The following is a 14,868-nucleotide window of genomic DNA, read 5'->3' on the forward strand; positions in this document are numbered from 1 at the left end:
ATATCGAGTTTCCGTGTCTAACAGGTTGCGGCTGAGATAATAAATAACATGTTCAGTGTTATCATCATCAGTTTGAATGAGAACCATGCCAATAGTGGTATCGGCGGCGGCCAAATACAAGGTGTAGTCGCGATAATAATTCGGAGGACGAAGCAATGGGGCAGAAACAAGGAGATTCTTGAGACGCTCAAAAGATTCCTGAGCTGTAGTATCCCAATGAAAAGGGACATCACGCTTCAGTAATCATGTAAAGCCTTTAGCCACTTCGGCATAGTTGGGAACAAAACGACGTAAAAAATTGGCTTTCCCTTGTAAACTCTGCAACTGATGCAAAGAAGCTGGGGGAGGGAGATTGACGATAGCCTCGACTTTGAGGGGATCCAAACGGATGCCCTCTCGAGAAACGATAAACCCCAGAAGTCGACCAGATTCAACGCAGAAGACACATTTGTGAGGATTTAGCCTGATTCGGTAGTATCGACAGCGAAGAAAAATTTCGCGAAGGTGTTTAGGGTGGTCCTGACGTTTAGCTGAATGAGCAGGCAGATCATCCAGATAAGGTTGTACAATATGTGGGATGTCATGAAATGCATAAGACATTGCACGCTGGAAGGTAGCACCGACACTTTTAAGACCGAAAGGGAGCTTCTTATAGGCAAAAGTCCCCCATGGGCAAATAAAAGCAGTTTTGTGTTGATCAGCGGGAGCAATATTGATCTGGTTATAACCGGAGAAACCGTCCATAAAAGAATACATTTCACTACCGGCACACTCGTCAATGATCTGATCAATGAATGGTGTGGGAAAATTATCTTTAGGACAGGCTTTGTTTATATCACGGTAATCGACACAACCCGGATTGTACCTTGTTTTTTAGTTACAGGCACAATGTTGGAAACCCAATCTGTAAGAGGAATAGGGTAAATAAAACCAGCGTTAAGAAGATTTTCTACCTCGGCCTTAATCGCTGCAGCCTTTCAGGGATGTACAGGGCATAAACGTTGACGAACAGGCTTAGAATCTGGATACGTGATTATTTCATGCATCACTATACTAGAATCAATGCCGGGCATTTCTTCATAGGACCATGCGAAAACATCACGAAATTCGCGAAAAAGTTTGGAATAAAGTTGAATCTCCTCTGGAGTACAAGTGACTCCAATGTGAAGATGCTCGACTATCCCGGGTTTGACAGAGATGTCGAGGGGTTGGGTTCGTGTAATGTTTGTCATATTTCCTTCAGAAAAAACCTGATCAATTTGAATAGGCGTTTGAAGGATTTGTGATGGGAGAGAAGGAGCGAACCGCTCGAGGCATGTCAGAAATGAGGAACGATGGTGAGAATCATGCCAGGGAGGTTCCTCCAGAGACATAGTCTCAATAATGGCTTCATCGGAGAGGAATGTTTCTCCTAGGGAATCCGAAGAAGTCCCGTCTAGAAGCCCTGAGGATGGAGTAAGCGGAGAAGAGGGAGCCGAGGCAGCAATGATTTCAACATAATTAAGCTCGGCAGGGCTCAACGGCATCCGGTCACCCCATGAATCTAGTTGGTCTGGAGGAGGTATAATCCACGGGTCAGAACCAGTAGTAATCATGTTGACAGAGGTGACATTTGGAGGAGGGAGTGGAAAAACACCCATAAGAGCGGGATCTTTGAAAATTCCAGCCCCCAGATTCACAGATAATTTGGAGGTATGCTCCACAAACGGGATAGTGCCTTCGGAAGAAGAGGCAAAGAAGGAGAGCTGGTCAACAGTAATGATCTTCCCTTGATGAGGGAAACGAATGATTCGGAAGAAAGATGAAGCGACAGCTTGCATCGCGTATATCCAGCTACGTCCGAGAAGGAGGTTGTAGGTCAGAGTGGCATCCACAACTTCAACTTCCATCTCGACCGTCTTCCCTTCCAAAGAGATTGGTAAACGTTGGAGTATACCATAAGGACGGGACGCTCTTCCGTCAAAAGCTTCCAAGGTGGTAGGAGACTGGCTCAGCGTTGGAGATCCAATAGCTTTCCAACAGGCAACAGACATGATGCAAGTTGAGGCACCTTCATCAATGACTGTACGATGAATCGTTTTGGAATCAATAATAACCTGTATAAGGAAGGCAATTTGGGGAGGCAGTCTCTGAGTATGGTTTTCTAAGTCAAAAGTGATTAAATCCGAAGCAGTCGGGTCTATGCCACCAATGGCAGATAGCATGGACTTCCTCTGAGAAGGGCAACTCTGGAGAACTTCTAAAGCGGACATAGCAGACGGAGTCTGTGCTAAGTCCTCGACGATGTTGTAGTGCTGTGCAGCACGAGCATTCGGGTTATAAGAGGATTTCCTGAGTACTCCTTTTGGAGGGGGTCGAAGAGGCGTTTCAGTGGTAGGTCTTTCAATATGAAGTGGTCCTGAACTGAACGGAGGAGCGTTAGAGGGAACCTCAGGCTCCTTCCCGGCAGATGACGGATAATCTTTAGTGCGAGTACTGATATTAATGGGTATTGTACCAGCCATAAACACTTGAGAACCGAAGGAAGAGGGAGGCTGGGAAGGGTCAGCCACCATCTGGGTTTTTTGAGTTTGTTGGGTAGGAAAGGGTTCTTTGAGCACCGCCGGAGTCCCAGAGGTGCCTTTCAACAAACGACTAACTTCGGACCGTCTCGGGCAGTCCTTGGTGAAATGATCCTCATCACAGATAAGACAAGGATACTTGGCCTTGCGTTTAGCACCATCCTCGGGTGGAGGTTTAGGAGTTTCCTGTTTGGGTTGTTCTGGCTTATTCTTCGCTTTCCCTTTCTTCTTCTCTTTCGAGGCCTTGTTTGCCGTATTAGATTGGACGGCATTAACCTCAGAAGTAACATTCGAAACAGGTGGTGCCTGGGAAGGTTGTTCATTCGAAGCAACCGATTTCTGCTTCCCAGGGTTTGCGGGAGTTTTCTTTGAGGATGAACTAACCGAACCAATGATACCGTCAACGGTGGGAATTGGCGGGGCTTTAGATGTTCCTGGTCTTGGGACATCAGGCAAATAATCATATAATGTACCGGATTGGGAATACACTAAATCAAGGTACTGAGCGCGCGCAATAGCTTGCTCTTCAGTAACACACGCTCCCATGGCAATATCCCGGGCTATTGGAGGGACGAACGAAGTCGTAAACCAATCGGTAAGAAGCTGGTCGGGAATCCAAAATTTGATCATACGTCTACGCCGTCTCCATTCATGGATATGATCAAAGATATGCGTAGCCGTCGTTTGTCTTAAGGAAGTGAGGAGGTGCGTACCCGTTTCGTATCGAATGGGTAACTGGAAGTGAGTGAGAAATGCCATAGCCAAAGAATTGAAATCTTGAAAGGACCCGCGATTAAGTTTGATATATCACTTAGCGGCAGAGCCAGTGAGAGTCCTTTGAAAAAGGCGAAGCCGAACTGAATCATCAAGCCATGAATTAGATGAACACCACAGATGATAAGTCATGACATGGGCTTATGGGTCTTCATTGGCTTTACCATGGAATTTTGGACAGTCACCAGGAATTTTAGTTGGAACCGGAGGCCAATAAGGATTATGAAGAATAGGGTCATTGGTCAATTTAGACACATCCGACAATTCTAAAGTCGCTAAGAAAGGTAGTTGAGGGTTAAAAGGCATTTGGGGCTACTGGTAGGATGGAGCACCAGGGTTCCAACCCGATGGATTTGGCCCCATAGGGAATTGGCCATAGGGATTTGTATTTTGCCCCCCAGCATAAGGATTACCAAACGACGCCGCAGACGGGCCATATGGCTGTTGATAGGTCTGCGAAGGGTTCAGCTGCAGTTGCTGGTAGGTCTGGTATGGGGCGAACGAAGGTGGTCCTTGAGGTTGCTGGTAGCCATACATCGGTGGGGCTCTCGATTGAGTTTGAACACCAGGCTGGGTTTGATAAAAAGTTTGAGATGGGTTTTGGGGTCCCATCTGGGGCCACGGACCGATTTGAGCAGCGCCAAAAGGCTGCCCTGTAGGCTGGGCTATCTGGCCAGAAGGAAAACCTTGTTGATACTGAGGTTGGCCTACCTGTTGGGATTGGAACTGGTGTTGCGCAGTTGAAGGTTGTCCTAACAGACTGGATGGCTGAGAGGACTGGGCAGTTGGTTGGCCTAACTGCGGTTGAGGCTGACCGACTTGCCCAGAAGGTTGATTATACTGGACAGAAGGCTGCCCAAGGGGTTGAGTAACTTGCCCAGACATTGGACCATACTGGACATTGGGTTGATTAAGATTAACAAAGGATTGACCAGTGTGTCCAGTAGGGGAACCTTGCTGGATACCAGGTTGAGTTTGTTGTATAGAAGGTTGACCTGGGATACCAGTGGGTTGAGAGGTGGAAAACGGACCACTCGAGGCAAAAGGATTTCCTTGGAGGGATTGTCCTTGTAAGTTTTGCTGAGGTGATTTGTCGGGTTGAGCATACGATGCTTGACCACCATGGAAAACGGTGGAATTCCAATCAATTGACAATGGAACTGAAAACTCAACCATCGGTTGCCCCGTCAAATACGCATGAGGTGGCAAATACTGATCATATTGGCCTTCAAGTGGGGTGCTCGATGCAGGGTCGAAACCTCCGAATAAAGATCGACTAAACATAGGAGTCGATGAAGCCACAGATACCGTTGGAGCGGTTGTGTCTGAGATAACAGATGTACTGTAACTCGGTGGAGTCAAGAGCCCTGTATTGGAAAAACTGAGTTGTGACCAAATGGAGGTTGGGAATGGAGAAGACATAACCTGGCTTGTTGCTTTATAACCTGGGGGTAGCCTCTCAGCAGTAGGAGTGCCACTAGCAGGTGTAGAGACTATCGAGGTAGGATTTTCACCACCTGGCATACCGGATTCATCAGTCGTAGTAGGGGATGTGTCTTCCATGTTGGAAGAAAATGGAGGAACTCGAGGAGAAGTGTATTCCCAAAAAGGGATACCGTTTTCAGAAGGTTCCCAAACAGGGTTCCAATGAGACTGGTAAGTCTCGTCGCCTGGAGCCCGAGAATTGAGCGGTTGTATACTTGGAACAATAGAAAGCTCACTCACAACCGGTATCTCGGAAGATGAGAACGGTAATTCCGCCAGGATGGGACTTTACAAAATCCTAGGGAATCTAACGAGACAAGATTCTACCCAGACTATCGCACACAAAATCTAATTGGGTAAATGTTATCGTGGGCAAATAAATTTTAAGACATTAAACTTGACCTTTTCATTTTTTAAGAGTCGAGAAAAGGACAAAAGATGACTCTAGTCTCCTTCGAATGTTTAATGAGCATGAAGTGACAAGACGCTCACTGGCACCTTTTCATTTAGGGAGTCCGAAAAGGATCAAAAGTGACTGCTCTGGAGAACTAGGCAAGGGGTTTACCAAACAATCCGTAAAACTGCTTATACACCTTGGCAATCAGACGAAAACCAAGGACTTCCCGTACTGCAGTCAATCTTCCCGAATGTTGTGTTCAGTGCATTACGGCTTGTAAGGCGGCAGACTCAGCTTCCTATGGATAAAGGTTAATAGCCTAGTGGGGTCCCCCAATATATACGCGACGGTACGTGGGAGCACAGTCCGTATTGGCACCTATCGTTTCACCGTGGAGGAATCACCCAACCACTCGACGATAAACTACCAGGTTTAAAGATGCCGGAACATGTCCCTACCTAGACCTCTAGAATGTTCACGTTAGGTTCCAATGCGTTGTTATGTTCATTCAGTTGATTTTAAAGTTTATCTTGAATTATGTTTCAGTTTTTGGTCCTACCGTATGTGATCTCTCAGAAACTTGCTAAATGCAAACTACATGCCAAAAATATATCATTCCATTCAATGAATCCTATCTACAGGAAAGTGGAGATTTTTTCACAAACGAAGTGATCACTCAGCAAAAACAAAGATCCTAATGCAGCTAATAACAAGGAATGAAAATCTTTCTTTTCTTTTTCTTTTTAAAAGCAATAAATCAAAAAAAGCTAACTAATATAATGCAAAAGATATTTTGTTTTTCCTTCCTTTAAGATGGCATGATGCATGCAAGCAAATTTAAGAGATATTCACAAGTACAGATAAACAGAATTCACTTGATAGAAATATGACCAATTCTGAAACACCAAGACGAACTAAGGAAGAACACAAAGACTTTTCAATGGACCATGTGATGAAGTGGAGTAAGCTTCAAACAGGCTAGAAGTGAATCACTCAAACAACTGAAGGATCAAGGCACAACCAGTCAACCAGAGGTCCAACACACTTCCAGACACTGTAAAAAACCAACAATTTGAGCTAAAAGAGCTTCCAACCAATCATACAGGCAAAATTCACAGAGCTGGCGCGACTGTCAGCCTGAAACTTGCGCTAACAGTCGATTGGCGCGACTGTCAGTCTGCAACCTGCGCCAACTGGCGCGACTGTTGGATGAAAAACCGCGCCAACTAAGTTTGGCAGCTTAAAAAATAAATACCACGACCTCAGGTCGGGCTGACAGTATTCAGATGGATCAAACAGTAAAAAACAAGCTCACAACTGACCCAGAAAGCTCATAGGCTCAAGCAAGCAAGAGAAAATTAACATGCAAGACAAATAGCTTACTCCCCAGCGGAGTCGCCAAATTGTCGGATAGGTAAATCCCTTCTGCGGACAGAAGCGATCCCACTAGCCCAACAGGGGTCTAGCGACAATCAATCAAAGCTACTACGCAGGTTCCTAACTGCAAATAACAAAAATAGGTAAAGAAGGACCTACTTGGGGTCCAACGCTAGTGTTGATGAAGCGGAGCCACTTTCGTTCCCTGGTCCTGGCCGGTCACAATCCTTCGCTATCCTCGCGAACGGACACCTGCACACATAAGGAATGATACAAACACAAGCGTGAAATCTGATATAGGCAATTATATGTCAGTCAGAAAGGACATAACTTTACATCAAACACCATGTAAACGATGAAAGTGGAACCATAATAGTAGTCTTCTATTATTAATGATAAATAGAGAAGAGTACAACCAAGGTTCTGACGCTGAACCTCTCCTCTGTCTGGGCGGGCAGCTATGTGTGTCTTGCAATCAGCAGCATCACCTCTCTATGCTTCACTATCTCTAACTAAAGAACTCTAGCACTCAGAACTCCCACTAGCAAACTTGTCAAACTCTAGAACTTGAGCAATTAACTCCAAAAACTAGCTTGTCAAATGCATGAGGACAAGCTTATATAGACGAAGAAGGGAGGAGGATACAATGAACCGGGACACTCAATGTGGATTAACATTATCCTCGAAAGCCATAAAAGATGGAGATAGGATAGATCGCCACATAAGACTGATTTTTTATCCTCAAAAAGCTCCATGTAATGAAGGAAACAATAGTCGGGCGTGCATTAAGGCAAAAAGCATGACCAAATTTGGTTGGCGCGGCCGTTGCTCTAAGACAGAGCGCCAATAGTTGCGCCCTCTTTTGAGGATTTCTATCATTGGCGCGGGTGAGACACTGGGAACTCGCGCCACTGGAAAAAGAGCACTTTTCAGGGGTAATTTGCAGAAGGTGTCTTCAGGGAACATGAAGTACACACTCAGGGGAACATAATGCAAGTGTTTTTAGACTTTGTCACTTCTTATAACTCCCGGGATGAGTCCTCCAAAATACGACAAGAGGAGTAACAGGGATGGTGACGAATTATTGTGTAACATATCTATAGTATGTGATAGGTGGAGGAGAGCTAAAAATAGATCCTTCCAAGATGGAGGCCATCATGAAATGTTCGATGCCTACTAATGTTTCTGAGGTTAGGTGTTATGCCCTATAATACTAGTACATCCCCCTTATTGTTATTGTTGTGCCCCATAGAAGCCCACTATTGTTAATGTTGTGCCCTTACATTATTATTGTTATGTAGGATCTAATTATATTGTGACCCCTTAGACTCCTATATATACAAAGGAGGTCTTTTCATTTGTATCATCAAAGAATTGTTAATTTATGTAATGTAAAGGAGGTTTTCCCCTCAAAGAGGATAGGTTTTAATTCATTGATATATCTATTTGTGAGCTGGTTGCATAACATTTGGTTTCAGAGCTTTGGATTCTAGGGTTTCACTTATTCAAATAGGCCATCTTGGAATTTTCGCTATAACTTTTTCTCTACGAGGCTTAAGAATATGAAATTTTTATCACGTTGAGCTGAAATCTTTGTGAATTTTGTGTAACAATTGTAGAGCTTGATTCGTTATATTTTCAGAGATATGATCTGAGGAATTTAGGGTTTTTGGAGGCTCCAAAGTTCTATCTCAAACATGCAACCTAGGGAAAATCGTCATAACTTGTGTTTCAAGAAACAGATTTGAATTATGTAAAATGTGACTGTAAGTGTACGGACTATAGTTTTGTGTGTAGAAATTTCAGCGCTATAGTGACATGTGGAACTCCACACAAGTTCGCTCTAATGAACCAATCCATAATCAAGCGATTGTGGGAGATTGGGTTTAACTTTATCTTGAATAATCCAAATTTGGTTTGACTTGTGGCATTCGAAAGAAGACTCAAAGGGCTACCATAGGGCTGAATTTCAATCTTAGAGATCTGAAATTACAAATATACAATAGTTTCAATACCTAGCTCCTAAAAAGCAGGAAAAAGGTGCGTATTTTTAAATTTCTTTTGCATAACATTTGTTTGAAAAATTAGTTTGAAGTGATTCAAGGGGAATATTGAATCATAGATATAATTTTTTGATTCCAAAATACCTCGGAAAAAAAATATGGACACACTTGGTAAGAAACAAGAAATCTCTTCTATAATGCATGAAGAAGAGGAAGAAATGCATCATGATGTATCAAATTTACAAGACCAAGTGCAACAAATTTCGCTCTCGAAAAAAGTAACAAAAAATGAATTGGAAGCCAGAATGAATGTTAAGATAGATGGTATAAAAATAGACACGGTAGTTTTGAATGATGGTAAAGAAGACATGGAAGCAATGATGAATGTGAAGATAGAGGGGTTGAAGGAAGGTTTGGAAAAATTGCTAGAAGAAAGGCTTCCTAGTGGTGACAAGGTAATCCATGAAAATCATGATGAAGACAGAAGGAAAATGAATTACGATTTTAGAGACTCCAATGTGGGGTTTAAGGACCACCACATTCCAAAGATAGATGAGAGGAAGTTTTATGGAAATGATCGGGTAACTCAGATACTACAGATAGAGAAATATTTTAATCAACAGGATGCACAACCCTCACAAAAGGAACATATTGCATATTTATATTTAGAACCCAATCAATTTGTATGTTATAGATGGCTTTGTTCTTGTAAACCACTTGGCACCTGGTCAATTTTTACAGAGGAAATAATAGCACATTATGAAGATACAAAAAGCAACACCTTCTTTAGCCAATTGATAAATCTAAAACAAAAGGGTTCAATGGTGGAGCACATTAAATACTTCCAAAAATTGAATATTAGAGTAACAGATATTCCATAGGAGCATAGGGTTGATGTCTTCATAGTGACTTTAAAATATAACATCCAACATGAGGTTCACCTTTGGGAACCTGATTCATTGGAGAAGGAATTTAGGGCAGTAAGAAAAGTTGGAAACAAAATTATGGCAACAAGGAAGTCTACCACTCACAACTATAAAGATGGAAGTATTGCTACTCCTAGTCTTCCACAACCTACAAGGTTAACAGCAAAAAAGTTGGAGGAAAAAAGAGAAAGAGGGCTTTGTTACAGTTATGATAGCAAATACACTAAAGGTCATAAGTCTATTGAGAAGAAATTATTCTACATAGATTATGAAAAGGAGGAACAAAAGGAACAAGAAACATCAAAAGAGGAGGATATACACTAGGAAACAACCCCAGAGAAAGAATAAATGAATCTAACCATATCTTGTAATGCATAGGAAGGAATTATGATCTAGGTGGATATTGATGGCCACCTATCTATCCCACCTTGACCTCCATTCAATTTCATTTGTTTCCTTGTTTATTTAAGCATTTACTATTTTTAGCAGTTTTTTGGGTCTTGAACTTCCGGAGCAGTTTTGACCCCTAAACGATGTTCTTTTGAGGTCTGCTGCAAGCACATGACAAGGGAAGGGACCTACAGTAAATCTTGTAGTAATCAAAGAGACCTTTCCAACAAGGTATCGTATGTGGCAAATAGAGATAATATGACCAAGTTATGACCTTGGGAAGTGTTATGGCCAGCAACAACCCCCCTTCTTATTTAGTTTTATTACTAATACTAAATAAGTGGGGACCCTTATTCAAAAAAAAATTAAAAAATAAATTAGTGCTTGTATTTCTTTTTTTTAATAAAATTTACTATCATAAACTTAGGAGAATACCCGAAAAATCTAAAAAGACTTAAGTTTTATGATAAAGTTCGGATAAAACCACTCTCTCAATAAAAAGCGTCGCATCACAAAAAGGTAATGGATGCCTTCCTACAAGCGGAATCCTAAGACTGCGAAATCGCGATGCGAAATCACGCACTAAAAGACACTCATCGCATCACATGCCTCAAATATTACTTAAGGCAAAATGCCTCAAACCGCCGATATGCAATGGCACATCTCGCAAATCGCATTTCACAGAAAACACATTGTAATGGATGATTGCCACACGTTACAAATCCGTGATATTGTGATCTGCGATATTGTGAAGCAAATCGCAAAATCACCTTATTGCAGATCTTCAAGGCTCGTCGTTCGAAAAAGTTTTTCCCATAAACTGATGCCCAGTTATGCGCATTAATGTTAATTAATAAGTTAGTTGGTAATCATTAATGAAATATGGTTTTGATCTGATCGAAGAGCCATTTCACGTAGGGTGATATATTTTATATGTTTTCGGCATTTAAAGCTTTCCTGTCACCTTTTTCTTATCATTACTCTTACCTCATTTGTAAACTGCAGGAGCGAAGAGCAGAGAAGTATACATAGCAGTGTTCAGAATATTATGGGAAAAAAGGGTAAAGCTCCGAGTTCTGAAGATAAAGAAATGATGCCCTTATACACAGACACCACCTGCAATAGAGATGCCAGTGTTACTACTTGGGAAAGCATGCACAGCCTACTCGAGGAAGAAAATCCCAGAGTAATGGAAGTTACAGCGACTGCAGATTCACGCGGGTCGTCTGAGGCATCGATTACAGAACTAGCATGTTCGTTCTTGCACCGGATAGCGGCAAGGCCTAAAATTCTTCCATACACGGACATGGTCAAATGGGTACTGGATAATGTTGATATCATGAATAGAGAATTTAAAACTCAGAACCAAGAACTCATGGAGTCGTTCTTTCCACAAAATTTAAGGTTTATATCCTCTAACAAAAAGCACGCAAGAGGCGAAAATCGCACTAGGGAAGCCCGGATCGAGAAACGGAGGCAGTTTCCGATGCACGATCGCTGGGCAAAACCCCTCGAGAAGGAAAGCCTCTAATTGCTCAGTTGCCTGTAAGCCCGGAAATTTGTAGGAAAAAGTGCTAAAGGCGAAAAGCAAAACTTGAACTCTAAAACCAGTGGTATTTATCAGGGATATCCTCAAGTGGTATGTAAATTTCTACCAAATGTACAGCATCTACAGACAAGCTGGAGACAGAAGGCTCAAGAAAAAGCAGAGTCCATCAAAAGGTTAACCAAGTTGAATTGGGATTCTTACTGGACGTACTTGGTAAAACCACACAGCCAGTGCATGACTCTCAAATGTATCATTAACTCTGCCAAGAAGATGGCGCCAGCACTTGCCGATTCCGTTTTCGCAGGACAGCTAAAGTTGGAGGTCAGCCAACCAACTCTCCTCAAGCAAATGTTGAATGCTTGCAACTACAAGGAACAGATACATAGATAGTTAGTTTCCAGTTTTAGTTTTAGATTCAGTTTTAGTTTTAGTTTTGCCTTATTTTTTCCTGAAATGAGGATTGTCATTTAAACCGTATCCTACATTTTTGTAATAAATTATTTTTAGATTTAGCTAAGTAGTATTTAAACCCTTCTCATTCATTTAGAGAAGGGTCCTGAAATTTGTCAAAAACTTGTCCTCAAAACATGCACTTTTGCACCCTCCGAGGAGGTTTTGATGAATGAATGGAACAGGATTTATTGATATCTGCATTTAATATCTACTACTAAAATTGCACTTTTGTACTCTTAGTAGATGTTGGATTAAGAAGAGATAAATCATTATTGCTGAAGCTCATGAGTAGAACTAGTTATAAATGGTACTTTTATCTCTTAACTATTTCTGCTTATGTGTTAAGGTGATATTCATGTTCAATTATTTATATATGAATGCTTGAATTCTTGAGCTATTATTTGGCACTTTTTTACGGTGATAGTTATTTATTTATGCTTAATATATGAGTAACTTATTATGCGATATGTTTTTCATAATTGTTTCGTCGAACTTTTTATATGAAATGGTTTATCTTTATTGAATTCTTTTCTCATAGCAGTTGAATGATCTTTATTACCAATTTCCATTTGAAATCATTTTAGATTGCATAACTGAAAGATTAAATCTCGGGTTAGTTTTAGAATTAGATATTCCTGTTCATTAGAATACAATTACATTAGATTTAGAATAAAATCATTTTACATAGAAATTATTAGGAAGGAAATATCAATTCTCAACACACACACACAAATTGGGAAACTGGTCCCATATCCACAGTTGGACCCACTATACCAAACAGAAAAGGAGCTGCTAACCAAGGTCCGGACTGGGTGGTTATCCCCCTTGTTTTAGACTCAATTTTCGGGGCTTCAGCATATTTGGCACTAAAAGGAGGGCCCCAAACTGTAAATGGAAAGTAAATCTAAATCTAAATACCATTCTGAGAGTAAATCGCCCTCACCATCTCCCCCGACTTCTCCATCGCATTTAGAATCTTTAAATCTTGAGCAAGAAGTCGAAAAAACAACAACCACTGCCACAAACCTGAACATTTCAGAGAAATCTACTATTGAACCTCCTGAAGTTGAATCTTTGATCCATAAACTTCAACGATTTTCTATATCACCCCAAAGATCTGAAAAATCTCAAGGTAGTGTGACTTCGCAATATAACCCTGCTCATCCTCTTACCAGATTGAAGAGTGAAAAGTTTGGTATTGAACCAACTGAGTTACCTCTACCTACAAGGAAGAGAGCAAGGAAATCACCTAAAGGGTCTGATAGCGAGACTCTTTTGTCATCATCATCCATCTCAACCTCTCCACCGTGAAGTCAACCATCCACCCCTCCACTTCAGATTATTGTCCACCAGTCCACTGGAACTTCCACATCTCCTTCTCAATCATCTGGAATTGTAATATCCTCATCTTCCCAACCGCAGGGATCATCTTCTGTGCTTTCCTCTGTTAGTAGTTCAACGATGGCCCAATCTCCATGGAATAAACTAGGGGCAGTCTTAATGCCTACGCCCTTGAGTCAAATACTGACCCATCCTGAAAAATGGTTGCCTAAATTCAATCCAGAAGCAGACATGCTAGCAGAAGAACATATAAACAACTTTATGTTATCTATAAATCTCAATGGGGTTACTAATGAAGACACTGTTGTCCGACTCTTTCCTTACACTTTGCAAGGAGCAGCCAGATCATGGTATTTCTCATTACCATCCGAATCTATCACTAGTTGGGATATTTTCCAAGAACAATTCTTGACTAAGTTCGGTGACGAAAGGTCTACTGCGACGCTGATCAATGACCTGTCTAAACTTAGGGCTGAGTCAAGGGAACCTATAAAATATTTTAACTCATGTTTCAATAAACTGTTGAACAAAATTCCTACCGCTTCCAAGCCTAGCAAAGAAGTTGGAAGTGAATGGTACATATCTGCTCTATCCATCAAACATAGCAATCTTCATCGATAGGGCTAACAAAACAACTTTAGCTGACAATATGAAGGAAGCAATAGTAGTAGAGAAACGTATCATAGCCTTAGAAAAGAAAAACGTCGTTGATGAACGAAAATCTAAGAAGGTTACTTTTAAAGAAGATCCAAAGAAAAAACAATCGAAAGACCCATTCGATTTAGAAGGATTGTAGAAAGTTTTGAAAACCATGTCTAATGAAATGGTTGACATTAAGAAACAAGTAGCAGAAACTTCTTCTAAAAAGCCTTACAAGCCTTATAGAAGAAATCCTTCGACTGATTCAAAGCCTCCCAATGCTATTACAAATGTTGAATCAAAAGAAGAAGAAGAGGAAATTACTAACGAAGAGCCTACCGATGAAGAAGAAGTTGTAGAAGTACAGGGTATGTGGGATTTCATCCTCCCAAATGAAGAAGAGTATCAAGAGGCATCGCCGGTCAGTACTAGAAGTAGAAATCAACTCGATTCTCCTCAACCTACTCCTAAGTCGAAGAGCGCAAGCTCAATGACTAAGGATAAAGTTGCAGCTAGGAAAACGTCACCCAAAGTGACTCAAACAAGCCCAGTCCAAACAGATTCACCAACTCCATCTAAAACATTGATTGTTTTTTATGAGATGGAGTATAATATTATAGAAGACATGAAGAAGACTAGGGTTAACATCACTTTTTATGAATTGAGCAAGTTAAAACATCAGCAAAAGATACTTTTGAAAGAGTTACACGCAATACCAGTTGCACCTCTACCCACCGCTGTAATCTCGCAAGCTTCTCACGAGATGGGAAGACTTCCAACTAATGTGACTAATAAAGTTGATCCAAACAATATCGCTCTAATTGGACGAAGGTCAAGATCTCATACTCCCCCATTTATTCTTACTTATGAAGTTTTCAACAAAAAATTGCATAATTGTTTAGTTGATTCAGGAGCTTCATCTAATATCCTATCTAAATCAATATGTGAAAAGTTGAACGTTCAACCTCAAAAA

Source organism: Pinus tabuliformis, chromosome 2_2, assembly GCF_031772625.1.
Source record: "Pinus tabuliformis cultivar Carrire ecotype Pingquan chromosome 2_2, CPIR1, whole genome shotgun sequence".
Classification (NCBI taxonomy): Eukaryota; Viridiplantae; Streptophyta; class Pinopsida; order Pinales; family Pinaceae; genus Pinus; species Pinus tabuliformis.